General features: G+C 38.1%; 1 long non-coding RNA gene across 1 annotated transcript in view; it reads right to left on the bottom strand.

Moving 5' to 3' along the window:
- Positions 1-296: 296 nt before the first annotated feature.
- LOC116155420 (uncharacterized) overlaps positions 297-24530 on the bottom strand; it is a 71572-nt gene continuing 47338 nt past the window's right edge. The window contains exons 2-4 of the long non-coding RNA XR_004139369.2: positions 14252-14390; positions 9797-9987; positions 297-735 (exon numbers count right to left, since the gene is read on the bottom strand). This is a non-coding gene — a long non-coding RNA (uncharacterized LOC116155420). The remainder of the gene's footprint in view (positions 736-9796; positions 9988-14251; positions 14391-24530) is intronic.

Genomic DNA, 24530 nt, shown 5'->3' with positions numbered 1-24530 from the left:
TATAGGGTACAAGGTCTTCGTCCCCCAAAACCAAAGGGGCTGACTTCACTAAATGTCTTGCCACTGCACAAAATGGCTTATCATCGTTCCAGCCTCTAACAGCAATCTTCTCACTACACACAGCCTGATTATTAAGACAGTGCCAACTGCTTTACCTATTTTAGGTAGCTGTTAGATATCCTACTTTGAATAACAATTTATGTACAGGTCAAGATGGTCTAGGAAATAAATAATCCCAAAAGTTTCAGAGTCTTAAAACACTAAAGATTTATTTCTCACTGTGCAGGGTGGCTAGAGGCTGTTTCATGTCATACTAACTTAGTGATGCAGGAGGAGAAAAAAAATCACCATTGGGAATGTCCAAATTTTTTGGGGTAGGAACCAAAATGCATTGCCCAGAACCCTCTTGCAGGAATTACTTTCTGCCAGCTGCAGGGAGCAGAGCCATCAGACAGCTTCCCAGCTGTCAGGGCCAGGACTAGACTGAGGGCAAGCAGGAAAACGAGGCACTTGTAGAAGGCATAAAATTTTAAGGGGCATCAAAAAACTCAGCCATCAAGTTCAATCAGATTTTAATGAAATAGTTTGAAAATCAAAAGTAACAAAAATCCACAGTAAAAATGTTACATTTGAAATAAAGACTGGCTGTCAGCTCCTTCAGGATCTGTCTCAGCTACAGAAAGCTCCTTTGCCCAAGGTCACAATCTTCCCGGGGGCGGCCAGACTTGAGTGAGGCTGGGGTACAAAGGAATAGTCTTTGAATCCCAAACTATAATGTTGAGCGAAAAAAGCAACTTGTAGAAAAACACAAACATTATGATACCAATTATTTGTATATGCTTAAATAAATAAATAAAAGGTATAAAAATATATATATATACTAAGATTATTTCAAAATATATGAATGTATCCCAAACTTAAAAATAGTGATTAGCATTCAGCATTAGAAAAAGGAAGCCGTGTGGAGTGGGAAACCCATAGGAGGCTTAAAAGATATTGATGATTCTTGACTTCTTTAGTTGGGTGGTGTGTTTCTTTTAGGGTTCTTTTTTTAAACATATATATATATATACATGAACATATATATTAAATTAAGTTAGAGAGATGAGCATTATGAATAACTTCATAATTAAACACTGAGAACAATATGCATGATATAATCATATTTAGATTAAAATATTTTATATATCTAATACTAGAAAAATGCATGCATATACAAATATACATGGAAAATATGTCCTTGTTCCTTGAGCATTTTAAGGCATTGGGCTCCCCAGTTTTTAAACTATCATAAAAATGTTTAATGATTATTGTTTTTTGGATAATTGTGAATATAATAGTTATCTCTATAATTCCATAACTTAAAGGGATACTTCCACAAGTTAGACAAAGCTTGAGAAATATTTAACCAAAACCCTACATCCATACAGAAACTGCAGAAAAACACATTCCCTTTGTTGCCCCAGGCTTGAAGTTAAGTGACAAAAACTTAACATTATCAAGTAGTTTTTATGCTTCAAATAGATGAGTGGAAAAAGCTCAAAATTCACTCCTTGCTCGTCAATCAGTTAAATATGCTCTTGGCATAATAAGGTTTTGATACCCACAGAATACAAGACAATTGATTAGAGACTTCTCAGGTCACCCTGGCTTTTTGATTCACTTGCATTTATACATTTTGACCTGATATGTGACAACAAAAGTGGGTCTTGACAATCTCTTAGGCCCTGAGGGAATCAAACATGAGAGAGTGGATTTAACATGAAAACATTCCTTAGGAATTTTTATTACATCAGGTTGTGGTGCTTCTTTTATTGTACTTAAACTGTATTCAGGGTTACAGAGGCAAGACGACTTCTCAGCCTACCCGAGGCACAGGCTTCTTTGAAAGCCTCTGGGAAGAGGAGGTGGGTTGGAGTGGGCCAGGTTTCATTGTTAGAGTTAGAGCCAAATATCAAAGTAGTATTATGAGTGCTGCTCATATGACACTGAAGCCACAGCTCAGGCTAGTCAACTCTGAAAAATGCCCGTTCACAGGTTAGTGTCATCATGACCCAGTCCGTACCTGCAGCAGGTAAGTGTGGCAATACTGCCCGAAAGGCAACAGCCTTTTGGCCTCTCTCTTCCACTGGCTGTGGAAGTCAGAGCTGTCAAAGCTGATCCTTAGTGTCACTGTGCTCTCCCTCCCCTCCTCCCCCCATCCAAAATATTTTTCAGGCAGCTGTCCCTTTAGAAAGAATCAGAAAAGTAAAATCACCCTGATACATATGATTGAACTCATAGTAACTATTTCTAATAAAAGAGTATTTCTAGGACAATTTTTATCACGTGGCAGAAGAACCTATCTCGTTTTTGGTTTACTGTCTATTTCACCCACGAGAGCAGAGACTTTGTCTAATTAACTGCTTCATCTTCAGCAAGCCCGACATAACAGTATGTAATTCACTCAACAAAAGTGCTCAGCAATCACTCCTGATGCTGATAGAGGTGAAGCCATCGGTGCACTTAAGGAAAGTCAGCCTGAAGCGGCAGCTGTCACCAAGGAAAATGAACAATCATCCACCCTCGTCTGCATACCTCCCATGCTGTGGTTTCTTCTCTCCTAATAGCTCATATCTCTTCTCTCCAGGATTTGATTAGTCAAAGAGCATCCTCTCTTCTTGTCTGAACCAATAAAGCAGAGCCAAAACCTTTCCAGCTTGTGATCTCATGTATTTCATTGTATTTGTAGCTCTGATTTAATTAATTTCTTATAGGTGTGGGTGCAGCTCCTCTATTGTACATATATGTATGAACATATCAGTACAGAACACTGGGACACTGTGAGATTTAAAAATTGCCAAGGCAGAGGAGACTGTGGCAATAGGTTAGGGAACCTCCTAAGAAGTGCTAGCAGTTTTCACTGTCTTTCAGAAACTTAACACTGCTATCCAGAGTTACGACATTTGGACCACTGGATCTTCAAGTTAACATTAAGGAATGCATGCAATCTCTTGTCAAACCCAGGGGTCCCACAACTTCACAGATTTCACTGCAGTCCCAGGCAGCACTGGCAGATTTGCTCCACTGCTGCCTTTGTGGACTCATGTCTCGAAGACCCAACTCTAAGCAGCGAGTGGAGTTCTGGCACACAGCAAGGATGGATTTGGTGTTAACAGTGGGCCCGCATATCATATGTGGATGCGGGGCAAGGGTCTGCGCTGACCCTGAAGCGCACCATGGATCTACTAAAATCTAGAACAAGACAAGGATGCCTGCTCTCACCACTTCTATGCAATATAGTACTGGAAGTCCTAGCCATAGCAATTAGACAAGAAAAAGAAGTAAAAGAGATCCAAATTGGAAGAGAAGAAGTAAAATTCTCATTATATGTGGATGACATGATACTATATATAGAAAATCCTAAAGACTCCCCACAAAAACTACTAGAGCTAATAAAAGAATTTGGCAAGGTAGCAGGATACAAGATTAATGTACAGAAATCAGTGGCATTTCTTTACACTAACAATGAAATATTAGAAAAGGAAAGTAAAGAAATAATCCCTTTTAAATTGCATCCAAAAAATAAAATAATTAGGAATAAATCGGACCAAGAAGTGAAAGACTTATATGTGGAGAATTACAAAATACTGACAAGAAAATTAAAGATGACTTAAAGAAATGGAAAGATATCCTAAATTCTTGGATTAGAAGAATTAATATTGTTAAAATGGCCATACTACCCAAGGCAATCTACATATTTAATGTGATCCCTATCAAATTACTCAAGACATTTTTCACAGTAGAACAAATAATCCTAAAATGTATATGGAATCACAAAAGACCCAGAATTGCCAAAGCAATACTGAAAAAAAAGAATGAAGCTGGAGGGATAAATCTCCCAGACTTCTGACAATATTACAGAACTACAGTAATTGAAACAGTATGCTATTGGCACAAAAACAGACATATGAATCAGTGGAACAGAACTGAGAGCCCAGAAATAAACCCACAAACTTTTGGTCAATTAATCTTTGACAAAGGAGGCAAGAATATACAATGGAGTAGAAAGTCTCTTCAGTAAGTGGTGTTAGGATAACTGGACAGCTGCATGGAAATCAATGAAGTTAGAACACTCCCTCACACCATACACAAAAATAAACCCAAAATGGCTTAAAGACTTAAACATAAGACAAGATAATATAAACCTCTTAGAAGAAAACATAGGCAAACATTATTCAACATAAATCTCAGCAATGTTCTCCTAGGGCAGTCTACCCAGGCAATAGAAATAAAAGTAAAAATAAACAAATGGGACCCAATTAAACTTCTAAGCTTTTGCATAGCAAAGGAAACCATAAGCAAAACAAAAAGGCAACCTACGGAATGGGAGAAAATTTTTGCAAAAGATGAGACTGACAAGGGCTTAATCTCCAGAATATATAAACAGCTCATACAACTTAATAAGAAAAAAACAAACAACCCAATCCAAAAATGGGCAAAAGACCTAAACAAGAAATTCTCCAGTGAAGACATACAAATGGCCAATATGCACATAAAAAATGCTCAATACCGCTAATTATCAGAGAAATGCAAATCAAAACTACAATGAGGTGTTACACCAGTCAGAATGGCCATCATTCAAAAGTTCACAAACAATAAATGCTGAAGATGATGTGGAGAAAAGGGAACCCTCCTACACTACTGGTGGGAATGTAGTTTGGTGCAGCAGTATGGAGATTCCTCAAAAAACTAAAAATAGACCTACCCAATGGTCCAGCAATCCCACTCCTGGGCATATATCCAGAGGGAAACTTAATTCAAAAAGACACATGCACCCCAATGTTCATAGCAGCACTATGTACAATAGCTAAGTCATGGAAACAACCTAAATGTCCAACGATAGATGACTGGACAAAGAAGTTGTGGTATATTTATACAATGGAATATTACTCAGCCATAAAAAGAATAAAGCAATGCCATTTGCAGCAACATGGATGAAACTGGAGAATGTCATTCTAAGTGAAGTAAGCCAGAAAGAGAAAGAAAAATACCATATGCTATCAATTATATGTGGAATCTTAAAAAAAAAAAGATAAACAAACTTATTTACAAAACAGAAACAGACTTATAGACATAGAAAACAAACTTATGGTTACCAGGCAGGGAAGGGAATGGGAAGGGATAAATTGGGAGTTCGAGATTTGCAGATACTAACTACTATATATAAAATAGATAAACAAGAAGTTTATACTGTATAGCATAGGGAACTATATTCAATATCTTGTAGTAATTTATGGTGAAAAAGTATATGAAAACGAATATATATATGTTCCTATATGACTGAAGTATTGTGCTGTACACCAGAAACTGACACAACATTGGAAACTGACTACATGTCAATAAAATATATTTTAAAAATTTCAAATATTCATGTCCCGTGATGCAGCAGTTCCACCTGTAGGGATTTTACCTAAAATTAGCTTCCATATATGAAAGATGTCAGATGTATAAAGTTATTTATTGAAACATAGTTTGTATAGGAGAAGGTTGGGATAAATCTGAATGTCCTTAAATAGGCAAATAGTTTAAGTAAACTATGATCTATCCATATGATAGTATTCACAGAATTTGTAAAAAATGATACAAGGATGTTCTTTTACATTAATATGTAACAAACTGTAGCGTGTTAAATAAAACAGAAAAATGTATGCAGTATATGATTGTATAAAAGGGGGGAGAGAAGAAAAACTGACACATATAACTGAAATATATGTGTAAAATTCACACATTGTAATATGTGTAAAATGTTAATAATATACATGTAAACGTTATAGATATATAATTAAAATGTGTAAAATATATATGTGTAAAAATTATAGATATATAATTAAAAATACATAAAATAATATATTGACTGATACTTAAGAAAGCTGAAAAATGAGTTAACTTTGAAAAGAGGAATTATGTGGCCAGAAAACAAGGATAGAAATTTTCTGTATCTCTTTCTAAGCATTTAAAATTTAGACCCACATTATTACACTTCTAATTCCATCAGTTAATTATTTAAATTGTACTCATTTAATTGTGTATTATAATACATTTTTAATTATGTATGTTTTACATGTAAACCACTGGTAGGCTTTAACTCTGAATTAGTTCCTATAAATCACTGTGTGTGTATTAAACAAAAGACAGGAAACAAAGAGATATCAAAAATATGTTTAAAGGTATAAAAAATATGACAAAAATAAAGGAAAACATATCAATTATAATAAGTGTAAGTGAGTTAATCTTTCTTATAATTAATAAAACTGATAGCTAGAATAACAGATTGAATATGTTGATCTTATAAACAGTGTGGTTACAATATTTAAATATACTATTTTAATTCTCAGAGAAATCCTATGAAGAAATTACATTTATTATGCTTACTAAAGAGATGAAGACAATGATTAAAGAGATGAAGAAAATGAGAGTGAAGAGGGTTAATTAATTTGCACAAGAACGCATGGCTAAGAATGAAGAACTATGTTTGCCTCCCAACTCATAGCAGAGTATTATGACATAAAACATAAAATGATAGACCTCTTAAAGAAAAACAAGCCATACTGGGTTAAAGAGTCACAATCCATATGCTTCTTACAACTGCAAAAACAAAGTCACAAAAATGTGCAAAATGAAAGAAATCATGAATATACATGTCAAGTAAATATAAACAATAATACAAGAAATGACTGAGAATGGTAGGTGCTAAATCAACATTTTTCAAAACTAGGAAGGAAGGGAAAAAGGAAGAGTTAGAGGAAAAGAGAAATGGAGTGAGGGAGAAAAAGAAAGGCTTATAAAAGAGAAATAGGACTTTAACTTCTGGTAAAGGTGGTCATGGCAATTTGGACTAACCATCTCACTGAAGGCAACTAAAAAAAAAAAAGAAAAAAGAAAAAAAAATTATCTTGAAAGTATCAAAGAGCTAAGGAAGGAATGATTTCGCCCCAAGCTAGAAGCTCATTAAGAGGAAGCCTACTTTTCTAGGCCCCCTTTTTCCCTGAAGGCATTTTGCAAAGTGGGTTTTGAGGGATTTGCAGGGAAGAAGTACAAAAGCCAAAGCTAGCCCAAGGCAATTAATCCACTTCAAACTAGCCAAGGTCTGACCTGTCTTCCAAAGGGCTCCATCTTCAGAGGAAGGGTGAATTGAAAGTAAAATAGCTCTTGTGGAGATGTGTGGCTTGTATATACACCACCCAGATGGCCAAGAGAACAGCCCATGAAGGCCGAGAACCAGCAGAAGAACGAGGCATATGCAACGAACTCACGAAGACTTGAGACAGCAGACGTACTAGAATTTCTAGTGATAAAACAGCTAGGCTTACTGAGTGTAAGACTAGAGAAAACATGCTTGGAAATATCTATAAGGAGGGAAAAAAACCTCTAGAAACAAATTAAGCAAGAGGTAATAAAACCAGAAATGAGAACTCACATTAAAACAAAATCCATAAATGAGGTTTAAAATTCTACTCTGTTTAGATCAAACAGAGAAGAAAAATATTCAATTAAACCTGAGAAATTATGAAACATTAGTTTAAAACAGCATCTGGCTGGCATCACTTAGCGCAGCTTTTCCCAACTTTCTCATAATATAGCTTTTTTTGGACACATTTCACTATATTTTTATTTTATGTTGATATAAACACATAAAGAGTTAAGAAAAATTACCATCAGACAGTAATGGAGAGACTCACATTTTAGTTATAACCCTCTCCTCTGCAACCTCCCCCCCTCCCCACCAACACTGACCAGATAACTGGCCAATCCAGGATGTCAGTTGCTGGTTGGGTTCCAGGTGGAATGCTGGGGTGTCCCCTGGGGCTTGTTGTGGCTGGTGGCTCCACGGTAACCGTGCAGAGCCCTGGGTGGGTCAGTGCCATGGAGGGGCTGCCGTCCTCTATGGAGCTTGGCTTTGGGCTGATCCTTAGGAAGTTGAGTGCGGTCCTGGTTTTGCAGCTCCCCAATGGCCTGTTCTCAGTCCATGTTCCAGAGCCTCCCCAGGGAGACAGTGTTGAGTCTACCTATCCTCAGCTTACTGGTGGGTGTCGTATTTACTTTCAGACTTATTCAGTCTGTTAGAAGTCAACTTAATGGAAGATGTGAAAAGAAACTGGCAAAAACACTGGCTGCACAGATTGAGGACAAATGCCACCTCATCGACAAGCTGTGTGTCTAAACAGGAGTGTGCCAAGATGGAGACAACTTTAAAGAATGCCAGGTTAGAGAAGGAGCCAGTAAACACAACCAGCCTCACTGACACTTGCAGAAAGTTGATGATGGTCAACCTGAGTTCGAGGAAGGAAATCAATTCTCTGCTTCAAGAACTGAAGAAACAAAGATCCCTGCAGTCTAAACAAGAAGAGACGGTTGAGATGCTAAAAGTGCTCAAGTTCCTGGAGGAGGTCATGGCGATCAGCACATCACAGGGGCTTTTACAAGCCAGCCAGAAACCAAGCTCCAAGCCCTGATGGTCCCTTTCCCAGGTCATAATACAGATTTTTGAAGTGTCAGAAAAAGACAGGAGAAAAGAGAAAAGTTAGACTGATACAGGTAATACGAGAACCTGGAAGGACTATCCACAAACTATTCAGTTGAGAGAACTAGAAAAAAATCCACTTGGGCTTTTTTTCACCTACTTTTCTAAGAGTTACCACATAAAACAGACACATTTTAAAAAGATATATTAAAATATTTCACATCATCACCACTGCCTTTTGATCCGAACTCCCAAAGACAAGACACTCATATTATATACATATACATACATGTATATATATATATCTGTTCTTCCTTGCAAATAACCTTCAACTTTGCTTTTAGCAGCAGCTTGTCCAGCTAAAACGGTCACTTTTGACTGCCCTTATAACCTCATTCTAGCCCATTAATGTGAGCAGGGATTAAGTGGGTGGAATTTCCAGGAAAAAGCATTTTTAAGTGGCAGAGTCTCACTGCACGTGTTTTTACCCATTTCATTTGCCCTCTCCCCTTCTTCCTGCTTGTCTGGCAATACGGCGTCTATCATCATGTCCTTGTCATCCTGAGGACAAAGGTCTCACGGTACGGCCGGCAGAACAGTGAGACAGAGCCAAGTCCTGTAGCACTGCTGTATCTTCATACCAGCCTTGACTGCCTATGTCTCTTTGCGGCCTTTCTGTTACATGAAAAGCAAGCACGCCTATGTGTATAAAGTCACTGTCAGCTAAAGGTGATACCTAAAGGTGAACTCTTTTTATAACATATATTTAGGATCTAGAGCTCACACAACCCTGAAGAGTTACCTTCTACTGTTGAAGGCTGACTTCTGAGGGGGTAGGGGGATTCTGTTCTTCCACACTACTGCCACTCGGAATGTATTTCACATTCCTCAGCCTATCTTCAAAGCTCTGTATAATCAAACATACTCCACTTGTTGAATTATTTGGCTGGATGTTCCTTATCCTTAACCCACCATGTTCCTGCCAAGAAAACTGCAAAGCCAAAGTCATTCCTGACCTCCAGTCTCTGTGCTCACTCCTGTAAGATTTCCCAGACTGCCCTGTTCACACTGATTACTCCCTGCTATGAACTCTCTCTGTGCTTACTAGTTACGTCACTTACTTTGTCAATTAACGATACACGCTTCTACAATGTTATTTACCTCACGTGTGTATATCCTGTACTTTCAAGCAGACTGAATGCACCTCCTTCAACATCTAGTACAGGGCAATGGGCAGAGCATGTCTAACACGATTGAATAAATAAATGAAAAAATGATGAATAAATACATCACCTCACATTCTTGATTACAGTGATGATGATGCAAGTTTCTTTCCAAAAGGTCTCCACGTTTCTCATCTTGCCCATTTTTATGTACTCCAAAAGAATATGAAGCAGAACATGATAATACATCCTAGTGAATCTCCTAGGTACCCTTCGGAATACTGGATACCTGTTGCTTCGCATCCTTTCATGGGAAACATCCTATAAAAATAAAGAAAAATCATTTCTTGGTGGCATCATTCTTCATCTTCATCCTCATGAATCTTCTAATATTAAAATGGTTCTAGGAATTTAGGTATTCAGACATAATTTTGAATTGGTTATATATTACATACTGAAGTGCAATAAAAATAATTTGATGCTTTTTTTCAAAAAGAAGAGAAAATTATTGTAATTCTTATTCCAATTTTAGATTTTTTATAACAGTGTAAAATTATACTCATTTACTAATGGCAACTAACATTAGTGAAGCATTTACATTCATAAAATACTTTCATGCCTACTTCCTCATTCATACCTTCAACAAAGTGAAGATTATTTCCTTTCATATATGAAGAAACTCAAATGTGTTAAGTGACTTACAGTAAGTGCTAAAACTGGAAAATGTTCACAGGTCTTATAATTCCAAATCCAAAGTGCATTTCAATATTCCCTTTGGGCTTCAAAGGAAGAGCTTCCATTCAATGCTAAATTGAAGATCAGGAGTACTGAAGTCTTTTTATGGTTTTAATGTCCTTAGATAATCTAACTCCTTTCTACTTGTTATTTTTCTGTGAAAGGAGGAGGCATTACTACCTGGCGTGGTATTAACAGCATAGCTCTCGAGGCAGAGTATCTGGGCTTGAAGTCTTATTAGCTCTGGGGTACCAGGAAAATTATTTAACTTCTCTGCGCCTCAAATTCCTAATCTGTGAAACCGATGCAATAATAGACTTATCTCACGGAATTCATGTGATTGTAAAGCGCTCACTACAGTATCTATCATACAGTCAACTTTCAACATGTTATTATTACTATTACTTTTTTCTTAAAGATGACTATCCCTTTATTCTGAATAATTATTATCTATATACTATGCGCTGCACTTGTCCCTTTAGCTTTTTCATTATCTTTTTGTCTCCTTTACTTTTCCGACTGTTGAACCCTACAAGATAAATGTGATTATTCTCATGTTACAAGTAAAGATAGTAGAGTTGAGAGTGTAGATAGCAATTCCAAGGTTTCACTGCCAGGTGTTCTGCCTAGATTCATCTCATCTCAACCCTCATTCTCTCCATCTCTCTATTGCCTCTTTGGGCAAATGGACTGAATTTCATGTGTGCCTTTGTTTTGTAAAGTCTTAGAGATGGTGTGTACAGCGTTCCCAGAGGACAGAGAGCTGGACTCCCAGCGTGGGATCAGAGCATCCTTGTGCTCAGCCAACACACAGACTGAATTGGGACTGCATGTGCTGCCCAAGTACAGTCCCAGGAGGAAGGCTGCTGTTCACCCCAGGTTCTCTGATCATTTTATGCAACTCCAATAAGCCACTGCTTTGGACAATGATTTTCTTACCCTAGCTAAAAGGAAGATTAGTCTGGGAGATAGACTTATGCCAAGAGGAGAATAATAAGCTTAAATCTCTCCCTCCCACCACCACCTCCATCCAACACACACAATTCTAGGAAATCTAATGGATTGAAAATAAGAATATACTTAAATTAATTTAGGTATCTTATCTTTTGTTTAATAATAAATATCTTTACCATACAATTTACTTGTGAAGAGCTATAAAGGGGTTAGGAGAAATGTAACTTACAGAACTGTAGAAATAAGAGTAAAATGTTTTCAAGGTTGGGGATCAGACTGGAGGTAGCAGGAGGTCTGTAAAGGGGGACCTTGGTTTAGGAGGTAGCAGGACTGGTTTAGAGATTAAGATTACAGTGGGTATCAGTCCTGGTCTCTAAATGCAAGTTTGCAAAACAGGTCCCTTTGTTTTATTTTAGTCAAATTAAATCTGATCTTGTCAAATCATTCACTTGACAAGAAACACCATTTCAGTCTGTATCTCCCAAGAAAGTATGAATCCAAAGAAGTGGTGCTTGTACAGAAGAGGAAGGATCTCCAGCCTCTTGTCCACAATGCCCACTACGGACACCCTCCTTTCGAAGCCTACAGCATCTAAAAGGCCAGACGGTCTTTGCTCTGAACTATCTATTTGAAACCGGAATCTTTCTCAAGGCCAAGAAGGGTGAAGCACAGTCCAGCATCCATAGGCACATCGTATGGCCACCCCTTTTCATGTCTTTCCTCCTCAAGGCACTAGCACTGAAGTGGCAGGACATCACTGCTTGCTCCACTCCAATCCTTACCTATTTTCCAATTTATTTTAGTCTTAAAATATCTTTCCCTTCTAATAACTCCTCTTCCTTTCAAAGTTACTCTTTCAAATACAATATCTCACAATTTCTTCAATAAATTAAAAAATTGAAGATAGAGAACATTGAACAGTAAAATGTTCACTATCTGAGGTTAAGTGAAAATCAGCATGACATGAAACTGTAGATGTCAGATGAAAAACACTCATTTAATACTTGTGTACAAATTCATATATGGGCAACAAAAAATTAGGAACAATACATCAAAATGCGAAGACTGGGAAAACATATCAAAATATTAACAACAGTTATTTTTACCTTCATGCAGATTTTCCCCACATTTGCGAGAGTGTTGCTATGCATATAGTAACAAAGGAAGCTAGAAGGTACAACAGGGGACCAGCAGAGGAAGCATGGAACTCTGCCTGAGGAGGATGGAATGGAATAACCTGGCTGTGGTCTCCCCAGTATGCCCAGTCACTGGCTAGAAGCACCCCTAGGGAGCACATGACTCAGCTTTAACTCTGCAGAAGACCTGGAGACCGCCTTCCAACAATTGTCTTTGCTGTAGGCCCTCCTAGAGATCTGAGCGGTGCGCCGTCCCTGGCTTCCAGTCCACCCCTTGCACTGCAAAGATCCACACATCTATACATAACCAAGGGAGGCTCCTTTATGATTCTCATGCCTCTCTACCTGAGAGGAAATTTAGAAGAGCGGAGTTCGCAGAATGAAATACAGCACCCACTGCTACAGGTTCGCACCTTCTCCCTCCTCCATCATTGACTCTAAATTCCTCTCTCAACTATCACCTTTGCAGGTCTTGGGAACTTACCAGGTGGTGTGATCCAAGCCCTCATTCTCAAGTGGGCCCTGGGTAACAATACCCTTCTTAGACCAGGGTTGCTGATGTATTACAGTTACAACTGGCGTGGGAGCCATGATTGGCATGGGTAGGTACAACTGGTGTGGGAGAACCGAGACGTCCAACTGGATCACCCAGGCCCAAGTACATTACTCCCCACCTCCATAAGCAACCCTACCTGCTCCTGTTTATCAGAAGCAATCTTTTCTCCCAAAATAGTGACTCTTCTTAACTGATGATTCCTTTTTTAAAATCTTTCATTTATTTCTTTTGGTGGGGGGAGGTAATTAGGTTTATTTACTTATTTATCTATTTATTTTTTTTATGGAGGTACTGGGGATTGAACCCAGGACCTCATGCATGCCAAGCATGCACTCTACCAGTGAGCTACACCCACCCACCCTTTTGATGATTCTTATACACAAAGAATCCAAAGTACAGTCATAGCTGGTGCTTCCGTGGGATCCTTGGTGAGAGTATGCACCCTTCACAGATCAGCGTCACTAAACCCACTCAGCCTGGAGCTGTCAGGAGAGGAGACACAAAGTTCTCCCACTGGGTCGGGGTTGGGGGGTAGATACCATTTCATTTTATTCTTACGATGGACTGATGCCAGACCTAACTGATTTTTAATGATTTAATTTCAGCAAAACTCTGCTAACAGTCACCAGTTCTGGACACAGGGTCACATGGTACTCCAGGGTTAAGTTTTCTGTTTCAGTAGGGCCCAGTGACACTCCAGAAGCTCTTACTAGAAAGGTGGATAACGCTCTGCTGCAGACAGCGTGGTTCTGCTTTAGAATTCCAGGAGCCTGCATCGTGGTTCTTCCACAGGGGCTTGCCATTAATTCTACCCTGAATCTCTCTTCTACCCATGAAATTTTTAACATCAAAAGGTCTGCTGGGTTCTATTTGGAGTTAAACCTGCTATAGCACCTTTACGTCTTCTGGCCCCATTCAACACTGGAAATAGGTATGTGGGTCACAGCCGTATTTCTAGGTTTGGATCCTATCGCCTTCACAACTCAAAGAGGCCTGTCAGGTGCTGTGTTCACTTATTTGTAACAGGAAACACAAGAGGCAATGCTAGGTCTTTTATTTCAGAGGGGATATGCTAGCATGCCCCTGACAACGCCCCCAAATCTTTACTGACATAGCCAGTCCTTGAATCCATAGGGCGCTTACCACCCTTAGGAGTATGTGTGTCTTATCAAGGTCTTCAGCGTGCTAACCAGCTCTTACTCACCTTGCCTAATCAGTCTGTGGCCATTGGTTTACTAAACCAATATTACATGCTGCAGGATGTCCGAATGGTCCAGATTTCTTCAGACTCTATTATGACCAAGGGTGAGGGGTGACGGAGTTAACCTGGCCCCAGGGCAAACCTGAATAGAAATGCGAATTGTTTCAGAAGAAGAAAAAAATGCATTTGTCAAATCAAAAGCCACCTACCGTATGTCTGAGGCCTTCTTAATCTGTTATAGCAATGATTCTGTGTTCATTAAGTAAGCTGCAATTTGGGTTACTACTAATTTGAGCCTGAAGTAGTCTACAATTGTCTCCAACTCATCTGGTTTGTGTCACGCTTCTTGTATTCAAACTATCGACCAAGCTATAGTAATTGAAGCGGTAAGGTACTCACACAAAGAAACAGACACATAGATCAATGGAAAGCCCAGAAATGAACCCACATTTATATGGGCAATTCATCTATGGCAAAGGAGACAAGAATATACAGTGGGGAAAAGACAGCCTCTGTAATAAATGATGCTGGGAAAACTGGACTGCTTCATGCGTAACAATCAAACTTGACCATTTTCTTGAAACATATACAAAAATAAACTTAAAATAGATTAAAGATTAAATGTAAGATCTGAAACCATAAAACCGCTAGAAGGAAACAAGCAGTACATTCCTTGACACTGGTCTTAGCAATTTGGGGGAGGTCTGTCACCTTTGGCAAAGGAAACAAAAGCAAAAATAAAACTTCATGAGACTAAAAACTTTGTTTCTCGTGAAAACAAAATGAAGGGAACTATGGTATTTTCCAGTTCAGTTTTAAATCTAAAATAACAGATTCCCCACCTTTTTCCGCTTGGATTCTAGGGCGTTTGCTTCTGACATTACTGTTTTTAATGTCTAGCACACATTTTACCTTCATTTGTCTACCCAAAAAAATGGCAGAATAGAGTGGAAAGACCCCTTGATGGAAATCAGGATATCTGGGATCAAATCCTCCTCCAGATAACAGCTGTGTATCCTGGAGCAGTTCCCTCCACCTCTCTGATTTTCTGATTTGTAAACTGAGGACGGTACTTTTCCTGCCTGTATGATAAGGCGTTGCAAGGATCAAATGGGGCAAAACATTCAAAGCATTTTTGTCACATTAGGCTCAAATTTTAAAAGAAGAAACTACTGCTCAGACAGGTTCTCTTGAGTAAATCGATAGTCTTGTTACAGGGCTAGGGCTCAAGACTTTGCTCAAAATTTGCTGGAGTGGAATATTTGAGCTTCTTTGGTACAGTGATGAGAACTTGGATAAGCCACTTAAAGGGTGTGTGTGCAAGGATGGTACGTGAGCTAATGCCTACATCCCCAAGGAACCAATGGGTTAAGCTTAGATGGCTGTTGAACCACTTTATAAAAAGGGAGGATGCCAGTAATTATAGGGCTTTTTGTTTTGCAAAGCATTGTTGACAAATTTGAGGACAGAGCTGGGTTGTTTGATACAATGTCAGAAATGTAAGAGGCAGGAAAGGAGAGAGCGAAACCCTAATGTTTGATCATTAAACAAGAAACTTCAGATGAAAACAAAAATATCAAATGAGGAATTGTTAAATTGTTGGCTCTGTTCTGCAGTGTGAGATGTAAACTTATTTTTTTCAGTCCCACGTGAAATCTTTATTACAATCTCGCTTGCTCAGTGTTTCACGGAGGAGGTTTGCTTTGGGGGCAGATGCTGCAAAGCCCTGAGTTCTACATCAAGGCTGAGGCAGAACCAAACCAGAGGCTGCCCCCTGGAGGGCAGCCAGACAAGAGTTACATGGGGATTAACAGATAAAAAGATGAACACAGAGGTCCATAAATATTACCAATTACTTTATTATTGTAACCAGTCAGCTCCTGAGTCTGACAGAACAATGAACAACTCAGCATCCCAGAGAAGGGAGGAGTGACAGTGTCATATGTGGTTTTACAACTCCTCACCATGGTTACAATGACTGTTTAGCTCTTTAAAGCTACATAGGAAATAAAAGTGATACATTCAATGTGTTATGTTTCCATCATTAAACTTTATTTTTCCTCCATATCCTTTCTCAACCAAAAATGTATCTCAGCCGTACCTCAGAACTAACCTTATAGAAACCATTCTCTCTCCTTGTCATAACTGGTTACTCATCCAACACACCAGAGCAGTAAGCATCTTTCTTTGATAAGAAAAAGCATGAATGTATGGAGTCAGTTTAAAATAAATAACCACGGAGGCATGTGAAAGACTCATCTATCAAAGCCCTAGAAGTATGGTGAATTTTATTTGAAAATAAATTTGAACTCATTTTTTATTATTCACTGCTTTATCCACAGAACATCCAGTTTTGACACCATACATTCAGGGTTGATGCTTGCTTTTACCTTAGTATGCCTAATAAAAACCTTTGGCTAGATGTTTTTGTTTATGAAGCAACTTGTTTATGAAGCATCTGGCACTTATCTTTAAGAGCACAGCTATTGGAATCACACAACTCTTTCTTTTTGCTATGCCTGCAACCCAGACATGCAAGTTGGTGAACTTCTGGATTTTTACAGAGACTGAGGCACTGCTGGATCTGCGGAATACAGCTGGGAGAGCCTGAACAGACTGCAATGTGGGGGACAGTACAGCACAATGAGGAACTGTCACCTCCAAATGCCAACATGCCCTCACTGAGAGATGCCCCTTGTCTTCTACTGAGATCGCAGAGGCTCACAGATACATGAAAAGAGAATTCCAACTTCTTCATCTTTGACTTATCTTTACAAAGGACTCCAAAGATTAAACTACCGTGGTGGTTATGCACCCTTGCTTCACTCTACAAGTCATGAGCAGGGAGTGATGTAGGACATTATCCCATCTATTGCAGCCAATCGGGCGACTATAAGCTTTTGATGCTGATTCACTTATCAGGGCAACCAAACATGCCAAGATCTATATCAACCATTACAACCAAATGAATCAGAAACCGGGGGTTAATAACCCATCATTTTTAAAAAGTTGATTGAGTTTCTACTTTCTGTTATTAAGCCATTCGATAACAGATAAAAGAAATAATCATGTTGCATTTAAAGATTAAAGACATTTAAAGATTAAAGACAGTTAAAGACAACTTTGTGGATCTCCTGATTGCTGCTGAACGAATACCAAGTGCAAGGAGATGTTGACAAAGAGTCTTTGGTGCTATCCAAGGGTCCGCAGGAACGAGTTCTTGGATAATTATCAATGCCCACTATGGATGTAGGAGGGGCACTCACACTGCATATTTGCCATCTGAGATATTTAAAAGGTTCTTAAATTTCTTACAGGATGCATTATAATTGTAATTACAGTGAGTCAACAAATGTGGTATCTGCAACACTATCAGATATTACTGTATACTATGCGGATAATAGGTGATGAATCCATTATTAAAGCAATTTTAATTGCTCATTTAAATATATGTCTTGAAAGTGAAAATAAAACTATACAGGATTAATTAAGATCCAAAGAGAGAGAGAGAGATTTATATTCTTGACCAATTTAATTATTGTGATTTGGGGAGCACGAAGCCCCAGGAACAAAGAGTATTATTCTTAATCTATGATCCATGACTTCTCTATAGGGAAAAAAAATTCTTTGTCCACAATATATAATTTCACTGATTGTTATCTTTTCACTATTGTTGCTAAGGCTTTAAAAGTAATCACTTCAATGTTTTTAAAGCCTGGGTTTAAAAATCTGGGATGAGTTAAAGACTTTTGGTTCACTAAACTATTTCTAGATTTTTAAGTGATCTAGAAATCTGATATTTCTGATTTTACCAGAAGTATTCATCAGACTCTTCAAAGCCTGAAGTTCCACTTACTTTTCTTACATTTTAAGTAAATGCCTAATTAGATCCAAGATCTTGATATTAAATATCACAAAGTTTCTCAGCGGACTACTCTGATACCCAGTGAATTTGTTAGTTCTACTCACGCTATAATAGATAGTGAGGGTTTACATCCAAAAGCTAATAAACAATGCATGTGAGCAGTTATACTATGAAAATATAGAACCAGTTGGCAATTCGACACTGAGATCTAGAAGTAGATTAGATAGCTGGAATTAAAGGATGAATATTCTAAAATTAAACTGAATATTTTTGCCATTGCAAAACTCAGCATTGTGATTAGGGTTACTATGTCTTCTTTAGGGGCAGCTACTGTTCACTGTGAGGCTGTTTGAACCAAGAACATCAATTACCCAGCTACTGAGATGAAAACGTCATTACTCTCATTTATTATCATTTGAATGTTGGCCACATACTTACCATACCTCTGAACCACTTCTGATTTATTCTCTCCCCTTTATAAGTGTTTCAGCCAATCTAGTTATGTTTATCTAAGATAGAGACACTGGATCTTCAGGAGAACAAAAGGAGATTCAGCTAGGTGATTATCACAGCACGAATAAGAAGTCAGAGTCTTACTAAAAATATCTGCCTAGGAATGAGGAATTGTTTGGAAATTAAAAAAATATGGAATATATCTTAAGAATTTTTTTAGAGTATGAAAAGGAAATTTTAACAAGGTTTCTGGAGATTTCTTTCATAATTTTAAAAAATTATAAAAATCCAAAATCACATTAGGAGTGGATTTATAACTGGAAGAATTTAAAATACGCAATTTGAAAAATTCTAACCATGAACAAAAATCCATACTATGCTAATATTCTAACCCCAAGTTCAACCCTTGTTTATACTCGTCTATAAAATTAATTAGTGAATACCAGGGAAAAGAAAAACATATCAATTAAAATATTAGCAAGTAAGATGAACCAAATTCAAATAATGGGTGTTTATCAGAATGTTCTTCAAATCAAACAGCTATCACATTCAGTCCTGGCCCCTGCAGGGTGCTATTTTGAACATAGTTAAGCTTACAAATCCAAGCTGTTCAGCGATTTGAGCAAGACTGTAAAGGTACTAGGGGGCAGTAGGTGGAGATCGAAGACAGGCGACCTGCCCCTGATGCCCCCACTCTCCCCGCCGTCTCTCTCTCACCTTCGGTGCCTCCCACGAGCTGAGGAAGCCCAGAGGAGAACACTGCAGGTTTTCAGCATAATGACCAAAGCACTGAATGACAAGCATTCTAATCCTTAGATTCCTATACACGTGTGTGTGTTTATCCCTTCAGCACTCACTTAATGAATGCCTACGACTTGCCCGGTACCGTTCCTGACACTGAGGGTGCAGTGAACAAGACAGATGCAAATCTCAGACCTCATTTTAGTATGGAGAAATACGTATGTACAGTAAAAATAAACGTACAGCGGTAACAAGTGTAAAAGTAGTAAATTCTATTAAAAATTAAATAAAAGCAAAGAAGGGAAGTTGGGAGTGCCAGGAAGGTAGGAAGCTGGGAGAAGCGTGAACAACAGAGGTAAGGGCCTTGAGGATAACTTGGAATGGAGTTCAAAACAAAGAAAACAGAAAGTGCAAAGACTTCAAGGCAAGAATGTACAGGGAGGGGTTAAGGAAGGGCCAAAAAACCCCAGCGTGACAATAAATATAAGTCGCAGCAACAACAGGGGACCAGATGGAATAGGGCATTGTGGATTACTTTAAGAATTTTGGCATTTATTCTAAATGGAGAACATGAAAAGGAAAAAGATCTGTTTCTAATCAGTGGTTAGAAAGATATATATGTATTGTTGGTTCAGAACTCTGAGATAACATTGTGCCCCTAGTCTTCCACATTTCTGAAACTTTAAATAGGAAGGATGGACAAGATACTACAAACGTAACCACGGATAAATGCTGAGCTATAACTTAGTAGTGACTCTAAATACGGTAGTCAGTAACTGTAAATGGTAAAATAAAACAATCCCCTTTTCAGCTAAGTTATTATCCTTTAAAAATGATCAGGTGTCCAGGTGAATTACACACTGTGGGAAGCAATAGATAGAAGGCATTCACTGAGATACGGGTAAAATGTTCATATGTGATGGAAGAGTACTAAAACTAAAGTCAGAGGATACGGCTTGAGCCCAGGTTCAGACATATGTGTGAGTCTGAGCAAATCACAACACTTTTTTGAATCTCAGTTCCTTCTGTTTTGTCTGTCTCCAAAGAGTGTCATGAAAATCAAATGCAACTCATGTGTGTGTCTGTAAGTATTATAAATCATTGTAGACATAGAATAAATCAACATAAATAGTTGTAATGATACAATTTAGAAATACTCAAATAACAAGAAATTGGATTTGCATGAGTAAGTTACAGTGACTGGGCGTTAACTCAGGAGGACTCCTGTGCCCTCTTGGTAAATGAGGATGGTGCCCAGAAGCCCACCTGGAACTTCATCCTGCCTTGTTCTCCTCATCTCCTGCTCAGCCTACGTGTTTACCCTGAGCTCCAGACTCACATTTCCAGGAGCTTACTGAATATATCCGTTAAGTGTGAAACCTCGAACTTAACATTACCAAACTGAGTTCACTATCTTTCTCCTTCACTACCTCTCTCCACATAGCCTCTCTCTCAGTGGACAGAACTGCCATCTACCCAGTTTCTCAAGTTACAAACCTGATGGCCTTCATGTACTCCTCCCTACCCCTCGTATCTTCCATCATTTGAGAACACTGATTCTAAAATCAGTGCTTAATGGCTTTATTTAGTCTTGGTTCTGCCAAGCATTGCGATCTCAGCTAAAAAAAAAAAATTTAACTCTCTGTACTTACTCTATAAAATAAGTATTAAATATACTGTATCACAGGGTGCGTATGAGGATTAAACACACACACACAGACATACATCCCACACATATCAAGGAACAGTTTTATACTGGCTGCAACGTAACTGTTCTCTATGATGGGCACTGCTGTTATTATTAAACCATACAGGTTCTACCTTAGGATGATCCCCTGGCTCTAACTGTATCCTCTTCTCCCATTACTAGAACCTTGCTGCAGGCTGTCATCGTCTTCTACTTAAATACCACTTGTCCTATCTTTTTCATACTTTACTACATCATAATGATGGATTAACTTACCTGCTTCCCCTTCTGGAGAATGGGCACTTTGAGTAAGAGGCTCTTTTTAACTCATTTTCATACCTTCAAAGTCTAGTACTGGGTCTAGCACATGGTGTCTACTCAATAGATAGATAGACAGATAGACAGATAGACAGATAGATGAAAGAAAGAAAGAAAGAAAGAAAGAAAGAAAGAAAGAAAGAAAGAAAGAAAGAAAGAAAGAAAGAAGGAAGGAAGGAAGGAAGGAAGGAAGGAAGGAAGGAAGGAAGGAAGGAAAGAAAGAAAGAAAGAAAGAAAGAAAGAAAGAAAGAAAGAAAGAAAGAAAGAAAGAAAGAAAGAAAGAAAGAAAGAAGGAAAGAAGGAAAGAAAGAAAGAAAGAAAGAAAGAAAGAAAGAAAGAAAGAAAGAAAGAAAGAAAGAAAGAAGGAAAGAAAGAAAGAAAGAAAGAAAGAAAGGGAGAAAGAGAGAAAGAAAGGAAGGACAGAGAAAGGAAGAGAGAAAGGAAGGAAGGAAGAAGAAAGGAAAGAGGACGGGAGGGAGGGAAAGAAGGAAAGAGGCAGATGGAAGGAAGGGGAAAGAAAGAGTGAGCAAGGAAGGAGATGCATGAGCTGGCTTTCTTTTCAACAGTTTCTCAATCTTGAGTCCCCCTCCCATACTGCTAGGACAGTTACCATCTTAAAGCAATGTGTTCAACTTAAAACATACATTAAGAAATTTGGTTGAATTTCCTGTGTAGCACAGGGAACTATATTCAATACCTTGTAATAATCTTTAATGAAAAAGAATATGAAAATGAATATATGTATAAATGTATGACTGGGACATTATGCTGTACACCAGAAACTGACACATTGTAACTGACTGTACTTCAATTAAATATATATATATGTATATATATATGCTATGGTGGGAAGGAAGCCAGATTTTGGAGCCAGATAATCAATAGGAGTAGAATCTAGGGTCTGACTTTTACTGTGAGAACTCAACTTACATAGTATCTCTCTGTTTTAGTTTCTTTAAATAGAAAATAGTATTAATATGAACCTCACTTTATGTGGGAAGAGCATTAAATTAGACAATAAATATGAAGAGGTAGCCAATGTCATACTGGATGCAAAATGGCTAAGAAATAGCCACTGGGAGATATTTAATGATGTTGACCAGGAAGTGTCATGGCATCCAGACGTTCCTTGAATTATGGGCAATCTATTTTCAGCTCAAACTTCAATAATGATGTTACTTTTTCCACCAAAAAAGCAACATGCCCACCAAGGCAGAATGCAGAATACAGAATGCTGATCAAGTGGAACACACAGAGCACTCATGTCAGATGGTGCTAGTGCAATGAGCAGAAAAAGGCCATTTCTGAATAATTAATGCCAGATACTTATGCAGAGCAGGAGGAAGAAAGCAAATTTTTCCTACTGATAAAATGAATAAAGTTTCTAAAATGAACTTTGAAGAAAGGCAGAAGCTAAGACAGAAAGTTTTGGGTAAACAAGTTTTGTAATGTGAAACATGACTATCCCAGCAAATGCAGGCAGCAATCATTCAACTTGCACTTACTGAATTCCAACTGCAAGGCTCTACTAGAGTCACGGGAAAGAGACCCAAGGAGCTTACGGCTGAGGCCAGCCTAGGATGCATAGCAAAGGAGAACCTAGATCAAGTCAATCTTCTTGATATAAACAAATACTACCACTTCAGTGAGGCATAGCTTGTCCTGTGGTGATGGAAGGGAACTTGAAGTTAACATTGGGACAGTTTCTTATACATAATTTGCTTTTGATTGTCTGGCAATGGTTTCAACAAGAGTTGGTACAGTCCTTCTCAACCCTTTTTTTCCTTTTTCACAAAATCCAAAGCACAAAATCTCTCCAGTTACTGTTATATATTGCTTTCTGAACGAAACTACTTTTTCATTGCAGTAACATTTCTGAGCCCAGAATAGACACACCAGCTGAGCAACACAGAGTTAGAAAACATAGAATGTAGACTGTAAGAATTTAGTTTGGGAAGGCAATTTTCGCAGCAGCACATCTGTAAAGGTCTTTAAGGAAATTTGAGGGAAAAAAATTACCAAGGAGCATTAATTAGGCCCATTCATTCATATCCTTCTATTGTTGTAGATCATATATTTTGCCTAAATTCCAAGTTCCTTATGGTGAGATGAAAAATGCTTTAGCACTAAGTTTTTACAATAGGCTGTATATAATTGACGAAAGATTGAAACTGTTTCTGCTAGACTCTAGGTACAAAAAAAGTGGGAAAGAAAACAATTTGGAAGTTTCCTGTAGCGTGCCTGACCTCACTCTAGAGCACCATGACCCAGGGCACTGAAATACAGGAATATTTTAGGCAATTTCTGTTTTAGAAAAGAATCACAAGCCTGTCTGGTTTGAAGCAGTTGCTACTCCAGCCTTACTTCATCCAAATAAACAGCACAGAAAAACTGAAGATTGCAAAGGAGATTAGAGAAGAAGCCTCAAATGACTTTTAATGGAATATTATGTGCCCCAAACACAAGAGGTTTAAATTAGTAGCTTAAAAGGTTCTATTTACCACATATCACAGGAAGGAAGAGGTTTTCTTTTTTTTTTGGGGGGGGGGGTTCTCTTTAACTGCATTCTTCCAAATGCTTGACCAGCTGAACTGTTTGTTCCAGGTCACCAAACCCCTTAATAACTTAAATTCCCAATTTTAGATTTCGAAATGATATGTCTGGCTACATGTTGCTGTCAGTTCACTTAACAGAAAAAAGAATGCTATACATACACCCTCTCCTGGACGGACACACACACACACACACACACACACACAATCACGCACATGCACAATTCCTTCAGAAGCATAGAGTAAGTCTGTATTATGACAAGGGTAAGCATAAAGATGAATTTTAATAGGTAAACCAACATATGGTAGTTATGCCAAAGTCTGATTTAACTGTCTAAGTTTAAATTCTTTAGATTCTCTCCCAAGCAACGCCAAGTTGTCTCAATTCCCCTCAGATCTCTGGCTGACACTTGGCCCTACACCTCTACTGGCTTTAGATAAAATTCCATAGGTCAGCCTTTTTCAATTCAGGCTCTAAAGAAGAATCAGTTCTTTAAGATGTGAATTGTTGTCACATAGCGGGGTAAAAAGAGCCTCATGGTTAAACGGGGCAATGTTCAGCTAAATAAAGCTAAATGGGGTTTCATTTTTTATTTCCTAATTGGTGCAGTTTCTCATAAATGTTAATGAGCACTGTTCAGAAAATGTTAATGTACATTGTGAATT

Source organism: Camelus dromedarius, chromosome 12, assembly GCF_036321535.1.
Source record: "Camelus dromedarius isolate mCamDro1 chromosome 12, mCamDro1.pat, whole genome shotgun sequence".
Classification (NCBI taxonomy): Eukaryota; Metazoa; Chordata; class Mammalia; order Artiodactyla; family Camelidae; genus Camelus; species Camelus dromedarius.
The sequence above is the reverse complement of the archived record's forward strand: the minus strand, read 5'-3'. Positions and strand labels throughout refer to the sequence as shown.